The 9,285-nt window shown below is 41.1% G+C and overlaps 1 long non-coding RNA gene across 1 annotated transcript; it reads left to right on the top strand.

Moving 5' to 3' along the window:
- Window positions 1-208: 208 nt before the first annotated feature.
- On the top strand, window positions 209-6,138 carry LOC119869512. The gene is made up of 2 exons (XR_005371131.1): window positions 209-266; window positions 5,687-6,138. It is a non-coding gene; the product is annotated as an uncharacterized LOC119869512 (long non-coding RNA).
- The last annotated feature ends 3,147 nt before the right edge of the window (window positions 6,139-9,285 follow it).

Consider the following 9,285-nt stretch of genomic DNA (forward strand, 5'->3'; position numbering starts at 1 on the left):
TGCCGGCTGTACCACATAGTAGCTGGATGACCCTAACAATCACCTTTCTTTGAGCTCCAAAGTCCTTATTCCTTCAATGAAACACAAGCATCTTCCTCAGGCAACTGAAGGGAGCCCAGGGATACTGTATCTAAATGTGTCTAGCATAGGAGAGCCACAGGAATTGGTTCATTGTCCCTTCTCCCCTTTTCTTTTCCAGGCTCTGACAGTCCTGTCTGTCTTTGCATCCTTCCCTCCCCTCTGTGTTTGGCTCCTCACTCCAAAAGGTAATTCATATAATCTTGGAGTATATTTTAAAATATTTTGTCCTGGGATCTCTGGGTGGTGCAGCGGTTTGGTGTCTGCCTTTGGCCCAGGGCGCGATCCTGGAACCCCGAGATCGAATCCCACATCGGGCTCCTGGTGCATGGAGCCTGCTTCTCCCTCTGCCTGTGTCTCTGCCTCTCTCTCTCTCTCTCTCTGTGACTATCATAAATAAATAAAAATTTTTAAAAAATAAAAAAAAATAAAAATAAATAAAAAATTTTAAAAAAATAAAATATTTTGTCCTTACTGAATAAATTTAATTTCTTTAAGTTTCTAATTTAGAAATCTCACGATTCCAAGCAGTGCCCTGTCTCTGACAATAGCTGTGTAAACACTGTAATGGGCTTTCTTTTTCCCAACATCTAAATCCTCTTCCTAAGCTTGGGTATGCCCAAGTGTGGGGGACCTGATGGAAGGCTCGGAATTCTTCCCACTAGAGGAACCAGGATGAGAATACTGGCAGTAGGTCAACTTAGCCCAGCCAATCAGATGCTCCCGGTGTGGTGCTGGACTGGGCTCCGCCAATCAGATGCTCCCAATGAGATGTGACCATGATGAACGAATCAAAGAAGCAAGGAGAGCACAGGCCTCCCAACACCAGTCTGCAGATACTGCCAAGGTCTGGTGTCAAGGGTCTTCTCTTGTACCTGTGGTGGGCCAGATGTTCGCCAGTGGACAGAGCCTAGGCCACAGATCACCTCTCAGTTTTCACAGAAGCAGTCCCTTTCACCCTCAGGCAGTTAATTTCATCCAGTTTCTTGTGGTTTCCTGTTCCAGACTGTTCTGGAGGGAGATCTACAAAAGTGAAGCACTCCAAGACCTTTCTGGGGCCATTCTCCAGTCTTTGGTGCCATTGTTTTGGGAATCTCTCTTCTACATAAAAGTGACCAAGCTTTTCTTAGGGACCCTCACTGACTGGTGCTGCTTGAAATTTAATTTTAGTAACCTGACTTTATTTCCTTTCCTCTCACATCTTTATTTCCGTGTGTATCTGTTGAGCTTGTGTGTGTGCACGTATGTGCATGAGCGTCTCCGTGTGCCTATCTTACTATTTCTTTCTCTTCAGTCTTCTCATGGTAAAATCTAACTTGGAACCGAAGATCACAAAGTTATCTCTGATTAAAAAGCCAATAAAGCTTTAAAAAAAAGGGGGGGGGATCCTGGGGTGGCTCAGTGGTTGAGCATCTGCCTTTGGCCCAGGGCATGATCCTGGAGTCCTGGGATCAAGTCCCGTATCAGGCTCCTTGCATGGAGCCTGCTTCTCCCTCTGCCTGTGCCTCTGCTTCTCTCTCTCTCTGTGTCTCTCATGAATAAATAAATAAAATCTTAAAAAAAAAGCCAATAAAGCCAAAATCAATGGAAAATACAAGATTAAAAGATATTTGTACAACCTACAGATTTTTAAAATTTTTATTTTGAGCATATAAATGCAGTGTTGAATATTTCCTCACTGCCTTTTATCGTACTTTCTGGGACTACAATTCCAAAAGTAAGAAGCTGGGTGGCGCAGTGGTTTGGCGCTTGCCTTTGGCCCAGGGCGCGATCCTGGAGACCCTGGATTGAATCCCACGTCGGGCTCCTGGTGCATGGAGCCTGCTTCTCCCTCTCTGTGTGTGTGACTATCATAAATAAATAAAAAAAAAGTTAAAAAAAAAAAACTCCCAAATCCAAAAGTAAGAAGCACAACTTAGATCAATGTACAATCATAGCAGATGTAATAAGTTTGAAGTCATCATAGGGTCACTTCCTTTGCATTTTTTCAATCTGGGGCATTGTAACCAGCTATTAGTTACTGTTTCTTTTCCTTTGTCCTCATCGCTGCTCCTGGCCACCAGAATTCACCTCCCACTGCAGAGAAAGCCTGCAGTCAATGCCAGCTCAGAGGAAACATGCTTCTGCTCCAGTTAGTAGGCAGCAACATCTCTACTTTTGCAGATCTCTGTTGCTGCTGAGAGCAAACTTAGAAATTTACAGACCAGGACACCTGGGTGGCTTAGTGGTTGAGCATCTGCCTTCAGCTCAGGGTGTGATCCCTGGGTCCTGGGATGGAGTCCTATATTGGGCTCCCTGCAGGAAGCCTGATTCTCCTCCCTCTGCTTATGTCTCTGATTCTCTCATGAATAAAAATAAAATCTTTAAAAAAAGAAAAGAAAAGAAATTCACTGACCAAAATTCAATGAGCAGAAGCTAGGCCCAAGGAATCTGCCAAGTTGTGTGACCTTAGGCAAGTTACCCTGTGGCATGTCTATTTCTTTCTCTGGGAAAGAAGTGATTATAGTAGTACCTACTTCACAGGGCCTTTGAGAGTATAAACTGAGCTAATACATGTGAAGTGTTCAGACTTGGCCCAGCATACAGTATGTGCTCAGTAAGGATTAGCTGTGGTCAGGATGATGCCTGTATGACCCTTAGTTTACCAGTGAGGAGTTTTCAGACCTCACAGCCTACTATGGGCTGAATTGTGCTCCCCTCAAATTCCCATGTGAGAGTCCTAACCCCCCGAATCTCAAAATGTGACTGTATTTGGAGAAAGAGACAATTAAGGTAAAATGAGGTCATGTGGATGAGCCCTAATTTGCTGTGAAGGGTGTCCTTAATAGAAGAAGAGATCAGGACACAGACACCGAGAGGAAAGGCCATGTGAAGAAGACACAGGGAGATGGTGGCCATCTACAAGCCAAGGAGAAAGGCCTTCAGAAGAAACCAGCACTGCCAACACCAGGATCCTGGACTTCAAGCTTTCAGAAAATAAGTTTCTGTCACTGAAGTCATGTGGTCTGTGGTACTAACATCCCGGTGCTTTGTCATGGCAGCCTCAACAAACGAATACACGGTGCAGTCTCGAGCTCTCACCTTGAAAGCTCCCACTGTGGGTTCCCTGCCCTTGAACCCTGCTGATTGTCCCCTCTTTCTGGGTGTGAACAACCAGGGGTTTCCCCTGGGTCCTCTGCCCCTCCTTCTGCCCCAACATAAATGCTCTCTCCAGGTTCCTTCTTGGCACTCTTGTTCTGTATTTTTCTTCATATATCCTTTCTATTTCCCATGTTCATGGCCCCAACTGTGGCTTTTGTGCTGAAGAATTCTGCATCTAGAGCCCTCATTTTACCCCTCCGACCCCAGGTCTACACAGACTTGTCCAAGGGTAAACATCTTCATAGCCATGTCTTGCTAGAAACTCCCACAGCCAATCCATTGTCTGATCATACTTTTCCCTCCCTCCTTTAAGACTGTATCATCTTCCTAGTGACCCGAGATGTGAAGTCACTCAAGCATTGTGAATTTCCTTCCCTCCTCATGCCTGACTCCCAAACCCCCAAACCCACTGCCTGCAGAGTTCCCCTTGCTTTTCACCTTCTCCCCATTCCCAGTCACAATGCAAAGCCGGGACCCATCATCACCTACATTGCTTCCCTACGTTCAGCTTCAGCTATTCATCCTTCAGGGAGTTATTTTCCTACAACACAAATGATAGAATTTTTCTCTCAAAATATCTGAGTGGCTCTTTGTTGCCTAATTTAACAGATAAAGCCCAAATTACTTCCAATGGCAGTCATGGTTTCCCATGCTCTATTAAACACCCCCTTTTAACTTTAAGGGATATATTTTTTTAAATATTCACAAAATCACCCAATATTCTTTACAGTGCCCCCATGTCAGACTATTTTGAAGTCCATGTAGATTGCCTATCTTGTAAATAGCAATCATTTAAATGCTGCAAATATATTGCCCTTACCTTCTGCATATTCAATAACATCCCTTCAAAGTAGGCTTCATATAGTAAATAAAACAAAGGAAATCCTGATATTTTTTTTATAAATGGTATTTTTAACTTCATGGACACCCATAGTGTCTTTGTTTTATTTTTTCCAGTTTTATGGAGACATAGTTGACATACAGCACGTATGTCTAATGTGTACAGCATCGTGGTTTGACTCACATATATTGTGAAAGGATTGGCACAATAAGTTTGGTTGACATCCATCACCTCATAGATACAAAAAAAAAAAGGGAAAAGAAAAAAAATTTTCTTCTTGTGGTGAGAAATCTTAGAATTTACTATATCTTAACAGTCTTCCTCTATATCATACTCATAGTGTTAGCTATGGTCAGCATGTTGTACATTCATCCCTAGCACTTATTTATCTTGTATCTGGAAGTTGTACCTTTTTTTTTTTTTAAGATTTTACTTATTTATTTGAGAGAGAGAGAGAGAGAGAGAGAAAGAAAGCACAATCAGGGTGAGGGGCAGAGTAAGAGGGAGAAGCAGACCCCTCACTGAGCCGGTAGCCCAATGTGGGGCTTGATCCTAGCACCCTGAGATCATGACCTGAGCTGAAGGCAGACACTTAACCAACTGAGCCACCCAGGCCCCCCAGTTTGTACCTGATGTCCCATTTTGACAATACCCACTCCTGCCCACCCCTGGTAACCACCAATCTGATCTCTTCTTCTATTAGTTTTCGTTTGTTTGTTTGGATCCCACATATAAAGTCAGATCATATATATACATCCACTTCTTTTTCCATTTATCCTTTGATGAATACTTAGGCTGTTCTCATGCTTTGGCTCTTGGAAATGTTCATTGCTGCCATGGCCATGAGGGTGCAGATATCTCTTTGACATTGTGTTTTTGTTTCCTACGGGTATATCCCCACAGGTGGGGTTGTTGGATCATATAGTAGCTCTATTTTTAATTTTTTGAAGAACCTCGATACTGTTTTCCCCAGGGGCTACACCAATTTCCATTTCCACCAACAGTGCACAAGGGTTCTCTTTTCTCTACATCCTCACCCACATTTGTCCGTCTCTTGTCTTTCTGATGATGGCCATTCTCACCGGAGTGAGGTGATATCTCCTTGTGGTTTTGACCCCATCTTATCCACATTAATTTGTAGAACTGAGGATAATAATTGGGGTGCTTGCATCCCTCATTCATCTTAGGCATGTTTATAAAACATCACAAATACCAGGGCCCTGCACTCACTATTGCAAAGATCAGTGCCTAGTGTTACTTCTTAGAAAGTGTCAGGAGTATGAGACTCAAGTCCATTGTAACCAAATGCGTTTCCAGTGAGGCTAATGACTTATGCATAGGTGTTAGAATTCTTGTGTGAGGGGCACCAGGGTGGCTCAGTGGTTGAACATCTGCTTTGGCTCAGGGCATGATTCTGGAGACCCGGGATCGAGTCCCACATCAGGCTCCCTGAATGGAGCCTGCTTCTCCCTCTGCCTGTGTCTCTGCCTCTCTCTCTCTCTGTGTCTCTCATGAATAAATAAATAAAATCTTAAAAAAAAAAAAAAAGAATTATTGTGTGAAATCTCACACAGCAATGAAAAGGAAATGACACCTGACTTCTATCTTGTTCTTGGGCATTCCAAGATCCACAGGTTCCCAGTGGCAGATGTTCAGCAGAGAACTAATTCTTGGTAAAGGAGGATGGATCTGCGCGAAGAGGAGAATTTTGGAGACGAACTGGAGATGAACAGAAGCACGCTGATGGATGGTTGTCAGCCACGGAACGCAGAAGAGGCAGGTCCTGAACCTTCCGAGCACAGAGAGGAGAGTCGCTAACCTGACCCCAATCTGGCAATCAGCACTTAGATAAACCAGAGATTAAATACAAAAAAAAAAGCGTATCTCTCAGTTGTTTCCTGTCCTCTTAGGGGCTTATTCAAATCTTTGTCAACACATTCTAAGAATATTTTGTCTTACCTTCTACTTTACTTGCTTTAAACTTTCAAACTATTTGGTATCATTCTCTGGCATGGGCAGAGAGTTTTTTTTTTTTTTAAGAGTTTCTTTGGGGACCATTAAATATAGTTTTTAATCTGTTTCACTTGATTTTTATTTTAGTAATACACGCAGGAATATTCATGTGTGAATCAGCCTGAAATAATGAAGCTTGAATAATTGTATTTTGGGGAAATAGGTCAGTTCACAGCTACCATTCTTAGATAGGTAACATCTTGAAGCAATAATTGTTTCTGAATATCGGTTATCAAAACTGTTACTATGTTACCCATTCTCTGTGTGTGTGTGTGTGTTAAGATTTTATTTTTTTAAGTAACCTCTATACCCAAAACAGGGCTTGAACTCACAACCCAGAGACCCAGAGTCATGCGGTCATGTGCTCCACCGACTGAGCCAGCCAGGCGTCCCATTGCATGTGTTTTTAACTTGACACTAGTGTTTAGAAATGTAGTTTTGGGGGAACAATTTTTTAAGAACAATGACTTCAGGTCAAAATATGTTGGGGGAGTTTGGAACCGAAATTCCAAGATTACTCTCCTCCAGCTGTGTACTTCACTTGATCTGAGAGCGATCCATTCAGGTTCTTCCCAAATTATGAACACATGACTAATGAACATCTGTTAATACAAAAATTCTGTGTTTGTAGATTGTCTCCTCCTCCTGCCCGCCGGGATTTTACCTGGGACACCTGAGGGGTCATGAGATGATGCTGCCACCTGGCGGTTCATAGGGGTAACTGACATTTACCCCTTAACTATTTTCTTTTCTTTTTTTCCTTAACTTTTCTCCAGGGCATCCTACCTACACTCTGAGTTCAGTTCAGGTTTGCTGTTTCGTAAACATTTACTGAGTTTCCTTGAGAGCCAGGCCTGGTAATAATTACTCAGGGGCAGACCTGTCCCTATCTCCTTTACTTTGGTTTTTTACCTTTTGCAATTCAGTGTATTTAATCTCATGCAATTGCTTTCTTGGGAACAGACTAATTTTCATCCTCCTTCCTTCTTTCCTCCCTCAGGTCTTACGTGGTTACCTGAGAAATGGTTATTTCCCTTCTTCTTTCTTAGGTTCCGTTTGTGCACCAACGAAACAGTCATCATAACTTCAAGCAAAAATCTTATGCTCTTAGACATTTTTGCAGGAAAAAAGGAAATCACAAATTTTCCACAAAATTCTCAAGCCCTCCAAGGGGCCCGGAGTTCTGCAAAAGTCTCTTTTTGTCTTCTCACCTAATCGTGTCTGCACCACTTTTACCCACTTTTCCAGAGGCATCAACATTGTAGAAAAAGATTTATAGTTCTCCCTTTCTCAATTTTCCAGCAATAGTAAATGCTGCTTTTGGTATGTTGCATCTTAAGTATGGACCATTTCAACTTGTTGTGGGTTAAATCCATTTTCTTGAGATTATTTCTAAACATAATCATCATTAATAAAACTGTTACTAGGGAAAATTCATTTTGAATTCAAACAAGTCGCTAAACCTTTAGAAATGTAGAACACTTCAACATGAGAATATTTTGCAATCAAAACACAGAAATTAGGGACTATTTTGTTTATAACATAAAAAATTTGCTATTTCATAGATTAATGTCTCATGGAATGTCCAAATAAGATAATTTCCTGGATGCATTTAAATTGTGATTCAATTGTAAAACATTTAGAAATAGAAGTAGTTATAAATCCAGTGAGGGTAAACACAAAGTCAGCGAGGATCAAAGAATTTAGTAAGAATTGCACAATTTCAGAATTCTGAGAATTCTGTTCATTCCACTAAGTGTACATATGTCTAAAATATCCATATTTGCAGTAAAAACAATGGGGTAGACTAATTATAATAAGTATGTAAATTCCTAGAATTCCCGGTAGAATTGCACAATCCAAGAGTATGTACATTTAGGGATCCTTGGGTGGCTCAGCGGTTGAGCACCTGCCTTAGGCCCAGGGTGTGATCCTGGAGTCCTGGGATCGAGTCCCATGTTGGGCTCCCTACATGGTGCCTGCTTCTCCCTCTGCCTGTGTCTTTGCCCCTCTCTCTCTCTCTGTCTCTCATGAATAAATAAATAAAATCTTTTTTTAAAAAAAGAGTATGTACATTTGTAGTTTTGGTAGGTATTGCCAAATTTCCCTACACAGGGATTATACAAGTTATGTTTCTATCATTTAAAAAAAAGTAACTATTTGTTTATTTAAGAGAGAGAGAGGAAGTACAAGTGGGAGGAGGGACAGAGGGAGAGGGAGAAGCAAACTCCCTGCTGAGCAGGGAGTCGGTTGCAGGACTCGATCCTAGGACCCTGGGATCATGACCTGAGCCAAAGGCAGATGCTTAACTGACTGAGCCACCCAGGTGCCCCTCTATCAGTTTTTTAATTCCCAAAGGCATCTTTATTGTTGGTTAATGCAGTTTATTAGACTTATCCAAACATTTATTTTATACCATCCTTTTCTCTTCCTTTCTTCCTCCTCTGTGGCCCTTGAAATGGGATCATTTGCCTTTTTAAAAGTATATCCTTTAGAATTTACTTTAGTGAGCTTCTGCTGGGGGTAACCATTCTGTTTTGTTTGTCTGAAAGTGTCTTCATTTGCCCTCCTTCCTGACATAATTCTAGGCTGACATTTATTTTCCCTCAGCAACGCAGAAGCGCTTCCTTGGAATGTAACTCTTTCCAATGAGATTTCTCTGGTTACTTTAAACATTTTTTCTCTTTAGATTTAAAAAAATGTTATTGTTTTAGGCTTTTAAAAATGTATTTATTCTGTTTTGTCTCAGTTTCACTCGATGTGTCAAGATGCGGATTTTATTTTATTTTCCCTGCTCAGGATTTGATGAGCTTCTTAAATCTGTGGATTTATGTCTTTTATTAGTTATTAGTTATTATCCTTTCAAATACTGTCTTTTAGTTATTTGTTTTATCCTCTTTGTCTAGACTCTTGCTGAATATATAGTTGACTTTATTCTACTTCTTATATCTTTTATTCTTTTTCCGTAGTTTTTTGTCTTTTGTCCTGCATTCTAGGCAATTTCTTCTGATTAACATCCAGTTCAGTGATTTTCTCTTTAGATCTTTCTAGCCTGCTATTAAACTCTATTTGAGTAACCAATTTCAGCTATAGAGTTTTTCAATTTTAGAAGTTCTACTTGTTTCTTTGTTAATGTAGTGTTTATAGAGCCTGGTTCCCTGGAGATATTTGTGAGCTAGTTTTATTACTTCTGAATATCTGAACGTACTTGT

Source organism: Canis lupus, chromosome 16 (genome assembly GCF_011100685.1).
Source record: "Canis lupus familiaris isolate Mischka breed German Shepherd chromosome 16, alternate assembly UU_Cfam_GSD_1.0, whole genome shotgun sequence".
Classification (NCBI taxonomy): domain Eukaryota; kingdom Metazoa; phylum Chordata; class Mammalia; order Carnivora; family Canidae; genus Canis; species Canis lupus.